Source organism: Triticum dicoccoides, chromosome 7A, assembly GCF_002162155.2.
Source record: "Triticum dicoccoides isolate Atlit2015 ecotype Zavitan chromosome 7A, WEW_v2.0, whole genome shotgun sequence".
Lineage (NCBI taxonomy): Eukaryota > Viridiplantae > Streptophyta > Magnoliopsida > Poales > Poaceae > Triticum > Triticum dicoccoides.
The window spans coordinates 101,519,842-101,528,708 of NC_041392.1; positions in this window are offsets into that span (position 1 = coordinate 101,519,842).

Below are 8,867 nucleotides of genomic sequence, written 5' to 3' on the forward strand. Positions count from 1 at the left end.
GCTCGGCTTGGCGGCGGCCCGGCGACCCGGCGCAGTCGCCGGCGGTAGGCGCGGTGGTGGTGCTGCCCTTGGAAGCAGGGCGGCGTGGTGGCGTGCGGTGGCCGGCGACGCGTCCCCGGCCCAGATCTGGGCCTTCCCGGCCCCATCTGGATCCTAGCGGGCCGGTCCCTGGCGTGGCTTCGTCGTCGTCTTTCTGGTGAGGAGGAGGAGCGGCTCGGACGGGGGCGGCGATGCCGATGGCGTGCCAGCTGCAGCGCGATGGCAGGAGCTATTCGGGAATGGAGTTCCCGGCCGGGTCTGTGGGCACATGGGCCTGGTAGGCTCCTGCTTATGTGTCCGGTCGGCTACCGTCGTTGACGGCGGAGGTTGTGCCCTCCCGCGTGCCGACGGTGCCGCGGCCCCTAGTCCCGGCTCCTATCCCTTGTCGTGCAGACCTCACCTCGTGGTGCCATGGTGAGACGGCGTGGAGGCTTTTTGACCATGGTGGCGCAAGATGGTGGTCGGTTTGGTGGCAGGCTCTGGAGCACCTGAGGTGAGGGTTGGGATCGGGGGAAACCCCTGTCGGCCTGTCCGACACCGACGCGGCGACGCCGGTGGGTGCCGCCGGACCTTCCTGGAGGGCGTCGGGGGCGCACCTTCCTCTCGCCTCGTCGTGTACCGGGGGAAACCCTTGGCAGCAGCGTCGTCCTCGTCGCGGTCCTTCTTGGAGGTGCTGATTGGTACCGGTGCTTCGGAACCTTGGAGCTTGGTGGGAGATCTTCAATGGGCGCAGTGGTCGTGAAGCTTCTCCGTTTCCGTCGAACCGCCGTTGTTGGCATTCTTTTCTCTTGTTGTTTCTCTTTCGTTTCTTTTGGGCGTGACTGTGCTGCTTCCACCCCAACACCTATCATTGATTGTATCGGTTGGTTGTTTTGGAATACAAAGCGGGGGAAACCTTTTTTCGTCAAATAAAAAGGTACCAAGACCAGGTAAAAAACAATAGGTTATAGGATTCCAAATAAAAGAGGATCGGTACTATGAGTAAATACAAAATTGAACCAAAGATAACTCTCAAATAAAACGGAAAAGAAGAGAAGTCTCGGGGATCCAACCTTAGGTTTGACACAGTTTTTTTTATGTCTAATAAAAACAGATTATTCTTTTAGTGGGATACGGTGTTTAAGTTAAGAGCTAATAAAAACAGATTATTCTCTGTGATCTGGCAGTCAAGGGACTGCTTTGTATCAAAATGTTAACACATGAGAAGTTAAGTGACTATTTATCTGTTTTTTTTCTTCAAGTTTATGTATGTATCTGTTAACGACGCGCAAGTTTATGTACTTATGGTGATATTAACCCTTACGTCAATAGCAGACGCTTATGATGACTTCGTCAATTAATCTTTAAACTCGCCGACTTGATATGTCAAAGGTGTTCAGAAAGATAGAATGCGTGTTCGTTCGTCGAAATGAGTGTATGTGTATGTATGTGTCTGCATACTGCGTTTAAAAACCAAAACGGACCATGACAAGCAAGTGTTCTGGTTCAATAATTCGACCAATCCACTGCAGATCGATGCTGAAGAATCATTGCTACTCGATCGACCGACTAATTTTCAAATCCATCAAATGACTGCCATCTAGTACAATTCGTACCCTACACTTCTTCAATAATCAACCTTCACGACTCTCAGAATTGGCACCTAGCTATTGTTGCAGGAGTTCCTAAGAACTATGGTGTTTCTTTCCCCTAGGGTTTCCTAGGGTCCAACTCTTCCACCGGCGGCGCCGTCGGAGTACACCAACACCCACGTAAGATATACCGATCGAGAGCTAGGGATCGCGCGAAGTTCGTTTTGCGGGAGTCAGCCTTGTTCTCCGGCGATTGCATGTAAGACTTGAACAAGATGGAGGTACGCGGAGGGGCGGAGAAACCGGAAGGAGGGGAGAATAGGGTTGAAGATCCAGTAGCGGGAGTCGAGTTTCCCCCGGCGAGCGCGATGACGAGGAACAGGGAAGATGGAGGGAAGGTCGCGGGGGAGGATGAGGATGATCAGAAGGAAGACGAAGAAGCTGACGGGGATCAGTATGGCCCATCACATAATCTGCAGGACGAGTTCGAGAACCTCAACCTGCATGGAGAGGAGGAAGAAGATCTGGATTTGTCTGGGGAGGTAGAAGAATTGATCAAGGACGTCATGTGGCTGGCGCTTTTTAGGGTTCATACCCTGAGGCCGTTTAGTCATGCTGCCCTGCTTAACTCGATGAGGAACGCTTGGGCTTGTGCGCAGGGGTGACCTTCAACATCAAAGGACCCAACTTGTTTTTGGCTCAATGTCATTGTTTAGGGGATTGGAAGCACATGATGGAAGGGGGGCTATGGCAGTTCAGAAGGGATCCGGTGGTTTTGGTAGAGTATGATGGCTTCTCGAACGTGGAAGAATATGCTTTGAACATGTATCCACTTTGGGCTAGGATTAAAGGTTTGCCAGACGGCTTGACAAGGAGGAAGGAATTGGCGGAGAAGGTGGCAAAGAAGGTAGGAGAACATCCGTTTACTATGACTGTTAATGAAGGGAAGATTAATCCATCCAACTGCTTGCGGGTTCGGGTGTTTGTTAATGTCACATTGCCATTAGTGAGGTTTGTCCATATAATGTTGAAGGAGAGGAAGAGGTATTCGGTGTTCTATGAAAAGCTCCCGGACTTCTGCTATTTCTGTGGTCGTATGGGACATGTTGTGGAAGAGTGCGGGGATGGAGTCCATGACAGTGCATTGTGCGATTGGGGAGACTGGTTGCATTGGGTCAGCGAGCCGGTGGGCTCAGGTACAAGAGGAGGTAGAGGTGGAGGGGCCGATGGTAGAAGAGGGGAAGCCGGCTTCATAGGGGGTGGGGGTCGAGGAGGAAAAAGTGGAGGTAGAGGTAGAGGTGGAGGAGAAAGAGGTGGTAGAGCGTATGCAGCGGATGAGCGGGTGGATGATGATGCTTGGAGAGAGGGCGGTGTGGAGCTGACGGTAGGAATGAATATTATGCAATACAAAATGGCAAGGGCTGAGGAGGCACGTACAACAAGAAAGAGACTTGTTAGTGATGATGGTACGGTCAATGTCCGTGGCCAACCCATGCCAAACTTGGCGGGTAAGGTGGCGGATGTTGTTCTTCGCCTGGAGTGTGGGGAGGATGCAGGGGAAATTTCTTCAGATCCTAACGCGACACCTGGCAAGAACCCTATTGTGAAGAGGAGAAGGCAGGGAGAAGGAGGGGTGGATGAAAATGAGGGAGTTGATATGGATACCTATACACAGGCGGCCTCCGAGGAGGAGGACCGCCGAGCCCAATGAATTGCCTAAGTTGGAACTGCCGGGGAGGGGGAACACCCGGACAGTTCGTGAGTTAGCGACGCTTTGCAAGTCGCGTTCCCCCATGCTTGTTTTTCTATGTGAAACTAGACAGAAGGAGGAGGAGATGAAGAGGATCCGAGCCAAATTAGGTCTTAAGGGTTTTTGTGCTGTGGACAACAATGGTATGAGTGGAGGTTTGGCGTTATACTGGAGGGAAGATTGTGTGGCAGATATTTTGGAACAAGACGATAGATTTATTGATGCAATTATTAGAGTTCGAGAACGAGCTGCCCAATGGAGAGCCACTTTTGTGTACGGCGAGCCGAGGGTGGAGAACAGACACCTAATGTGGACTAAGATTCAGAATCTGAAATCCGTCAATAACTTGCCATGGCTGGTGATAGGTGATTTTAACGAGGCTATGTGGGATTTTGAGCACCTCTCGATCACGCCTCAGGCAGAGCCGCAGATGTTAGCATTTCGGGACACGTTGGAGATGTGTGAACTAGTGGATCTTGGTTTCACCGGCCTACCTTTCACATATGATAACAGACGAAGTAGGTCGGCAAATGTTAAGGTGAGACTTGATCGGGCAGTGGCTACGAATGAATGGCGCAACTTGTTTGTGTTTGCTGCAGTTGAACATATACCCTCTTGATGCTCCGATCATGTGGTGGTTTTCCTGAGAGCCGGATCCGGGTCCCACTGGGGGGAGGAGCAGGAGGTATGAGGTCTTCTGGGAGAGGGATTCTACGTTGCCAAAAGTGGTGGAATAAGCATGAGCTGTAGTTGGCAAGATTTGAAATCTTTCACAGCTAGGAGACACCTTGTCCAAAACTATGATTGCTTTAGGATCATGGAGTAAGAAGTTTGGAAATGTGACAAGGGAACATGCGAAGTCCCGTTCCCAACTGGAACAGCTTATGCATATGAATGCGGACAGGGAAGAAATAAGAAGAGTAATGGATAAAATGAATGAACTATTATATCAAGAGGAGATGTTGTGGATGCAGAGATCGAGGATTTCTTGGCTTAAGGAAGGTGACCGTAACACAAATTTTTTTCACAGCAAGGCTATTTGGAGGGCGAGGAAGAATAAGATTCAGGAACTGACGGACAGTATAGGAATCGTTCACTCAGATATTGCAGCTATGAGCAGGATCACGAATGACTACTTTCATAAAATCTTTGCCGCCGATACTTCTCTGGATGCATCTGCCATAGCTGGGCTTTTTGAACAAGTGGTGTCACCAGCTGATAATGCAAGACTGTGTGCCCCTTTCACGGATGAGGAGATATCGGATGCAATGTTTCATATCGGGCCTTTGAAGGCTCCAGGCTCGGATGGATATCTCGTGCGGTTTTTTCAATGTAACTGGAGTGTGGTGAAGGAGAGTGTGATTGCTGCTGTCACAGACTTTTTTAGCACCGGATGCATGCCAGATGGAGTGAATGCAACGTCCATTGTGCTTATCCCAAAAATACCCAACCCCACGAGAATGTCGGACTATAGACCCATCAGTCTCTATAATGTGACCTATAAGGTAATTTTCAAATGCTTAGTAAATCGGTTGCGCCCTTTATTGGATGACATAATCTCTTTGGAGCAGAGTGCTTTTATACCGGGCAGGATGATTACGGATAATGCTCTAGTTGCGTTCGAGTGTTTACACTATATTAAAGAAGAGAAAGATCCTACAAAGAGTTTTTGTGCTTATAAGCTGGATTTGTCAAAAGCTTATGATCGGGTGGATTGGGGTTTCTTGGAGCAAGTGATGAAAAGGTTAGGGTTCTCTCAGCGATGGATTGACTGGGTAATGGCGTGTGTCACATCGGTGAGGTATTCAGTAAAATTAAATGGAACTCTCCTGGATTCATTTCGCACTGTCTCGAGGGCTACGACAAGGAGACCCACTCTCTCCGTTCTTGTTTCTGTTTGTTGCAGATAGACTCTTAGTTATTCTGAAGTCTAGGGTGCAGGCTGGCGATATTGTACCAGTTAAAATCTGTAGGAGAGCACCGGGTATATCATATTTGTTGTTTGCAAATGATACGTTGTTGTTTTTCAAGGCTTCGAGGGATCAAGCTGAGCTGGTTAAAGCCTCACTAGATCTATACAGTTCAGCTAGGGGTCAAAGTTTAAACTATCACAAGTGCTCTATGTTCTTCGGTGAAGCTTTCCCGGTCCCGGTTCAAGAGCAAGTTAGGGATGCTCTACAAGTTACAAGTTTGGTCTTTGAGGAGAAGTATTTGGGTCTACCCACACCTGAGGGTCGCATGTCTAAAGGGAAGTTTCAAAACCTCCAAACAAGCCTTACCAAAAGGCTAGTTCAGTGGGGGGATGGATACCTAGCTCAGCTGGGTAGGGAGGTGCTCATAAAGTCAGTTGCCCAAGCTTTTCCCACATACATAATGGGAGTTTTTAAACTGCCGTTCTCAGTCTGTGATGATCTCACTAGGATGGTGAGGAATTTCTATTGGGGTGCGGAGAAGGGTAAGAGGAAGGTACATGGGAAGGGCTGGGATCACCTCATGCAACCAAAAAACAAGGGAGGTGTTGGCTTTCGGGATTTTCGTCTTTTTAATCAAGCCCTCCTAGCTCATCAGGCTTGGAGGCTTATTACGAGACCAGATAGCCTTTGTGCCCGATTGCTCAAATCTAAATACTACCCTGATGGAAAGATCGAAGATACGGTGTTCACTGGGAACGCTTCGTCCTCATGGTAGGCTATTAGCCATGGCTTGGATATATTGAAGAAACGATTAATTTGGAGAGTGGGCAATGGGAGAAGCATTAGGGTATGGCGAGATAGTTGGATCCCACGTCCTTTCTCCTATAAACCTATCTCTAGACAGGGATTATGCCGCATCCGATATGTCTCAGACCTACTAAATGATAATGGGTCTTGGAAGATACAAACACTCAATCAGTATTTCGTCCAAGCAGATGTGGTGGAAATCTTAAAGATCAGAGCCTCCCCGAGTCCCGGAGAGGACGTGATTGCATGGGGTCCGGACAGGCCGGGGTGTCTTCTTTGTGAAGAGTGCCTATCACCTGGCTTTTGATGAAACACACAGGGCAAATGCCGCATCTTCTAGCTCGTCGCCGTCGGGAGCGAGAAGTTGTTGGAAGTTCATATGGAATTGTGGAGCACCGCCGACTGTTTCAAACTTTGCATGGAGAGTTGCAACTGATGGATTGCCAACGTGGAAGAATAGACATAAGATAGGGCTTGAAACTACCAGTATATGCCCAGTTTGTGGCCTTGAGACTGAGGACAATTTTCATCCGTTTTTAAGATATCAATTGGGTCGGGATTTATATATGGCAATGGAAAAAGTCTGGAAACTCCCTAATCTAATATCGATAGCCAACTGTGGGAAGGAGTGGTTATTGCAAGTCTTAGCTCCAAGGACTGAGATGCAGAGATTTATGCTGCTGATGATTTTCTGGAGAAGCTGGTTCGTACGTAATGAAGTGGTGCACCACAAACCGGCCCCGCCAATGGACGTGTCTGTCAGATTCCTGCAGAGCTACTTCGAGTCACTAATGGCGATCAAACATGATAATGGTGCTGATCCTGTTAAAGGTAAATCTTATATTAACATGGACACGGGAGTGCAGCCGGTTATACAAGTGACCAAGTCGCTTGGCTGGACCAAACCGAGCCAAGGCTGGACTAAACTGAACATTGATGGTGCTTTTGGTTTGAACGAAGATGCTGGTGCGGGTCAGGATGGACACGGTCCGGGCCGGTCCGGTGCCTGACCGAGCTGACGTTTGGACCGGCCGCCGGCGGGCCGGACCGGACCGGACCGACCAGCCATGTGGGCCTGTTTTCAGGGACCGGACCGGCCAAGCAGCACCTGCGGCGACATGCGCAGGTATAGCGATGTGGTGGGCGATGTTGGCGGGTGCTATGGCTAGTGGACAACGTGCGCGTGTGCCGGCGGCATCGTGGCCTCGTGGGCGACATGCGGTAGGAAGTGTGCTGGGTCGAGCCGGCAGGGGCACAATCGTTAGCGATGATCCTGCGCATGTTTATTACTTAGCATTTTTATTGTTGCATGCAAGTAATTTATCGCGTGCATGAGCCCACAATTTTCTGTGTGCAGGCCTTGCCATAATTAGCTGATGAAATCTAACATCGAGTTGATCGTGTGACGATGCCGTGATTATCGGATCGAATCATGTTTCTCTCGTTCTTTCTTCTGCATGTTTGACTGAATAAAAGGAAACGGTAATTTGATGGCGCATGATTATCGTAACGAACACACTTCTCTTGTTAGTATTTACTAGTCGCCAACAAAAGGAACGGGAGCGTGAAGTGAAGGCGCCTTAATTATCGGATCAAATCTGGTTGATCTTTGTTCTTTCAATTTTTTTCAACTGACTAACACTAGTAGAAAATAGGGCTTTGGTCCAGGCCGAGGTGGCTTATTAGTCCCGGTTCAGACCAGAACCGGGACCCATGGGGCCATCTGTCCCGGTTCGTGAGGCCAGGGGCCTGCCGGGCCTCGTGGGGGCATTGGTCCCGGTTTGTCATGCCCTTTTGGTCCCGGTTGGTGGGACGAACCGGGACCAATGGGCCTCGCTCCTGGCCCACCACCATTGGTCTCAGCTGGTGGCTTGAACCGGGACCACAGGCTTCCCTTTGGTACCGGTTCATGCCATGATCCGGGACCAATGAGGTGCCTATATATACCCACTCGCCGGCGAGCAGAGCACTCCACACTGCTCTTTTTTTGTGGCCGGCGAGGGGAGAGCTTTGTGGTGCTCTAGCTCACCTCCTATGCACATGAGGTGTTCAATGAAATGCCCGAGCCACACTAGTTAAGCTTCCTCCTCTCGAAGCTCGACCTCAAAGCTCCATTTTCCTCGAGATTTGTCTAGGTTTAGCGGCCCGTCACGTCCCACTCCCGTCTTCACCGCCGTGGATCGCCCGCACCGATCTCGTCGCCGGCACCACCATGGTGAGCCTCTTGTTCTTATCTTCTTTCTGAAAGAAACATTTCTTACTTTAGCTAGATATATACTTGTCTAATTTTCTTAGTTTTATTATTTCTTGTTATTATATAGTGTGATGGTTTTCGTATCCGCCCCCGTCGGCCCTCGTCCTGGCTATGATTTGGATGTGGTATATATTATCTTTTTATAACTATTTGGTTCATTTATTGTTTATGACTATTATGCTGACCAACGTGACATAGATTTTATTTATCTAGGAGGTAGTTGAACCGGAAATTCCAACCGATCTTATTGTCGAGAGGTTAAATTTAGTTGAAGAAGAAAACAATTACTTGAAGGAAAAAATAAAAAAATTGAGGAGGAGAAGATGATATTGGAGTTGCATGTTGCGGATGTCGTCGATGATCACAAGATCAAGATGGATGCAATGCGGTTGAAGATGAGAAAGATTAGAAAATATGCCATTCATACCGAGGCTTGGTATCATTATGCCGTTGGATCAATTGTTACCTTGGTTGCGATTTTGATCGCATTTGTTATCGCATTGAAATGTTTTACATAGTTTCAATGTATGGTT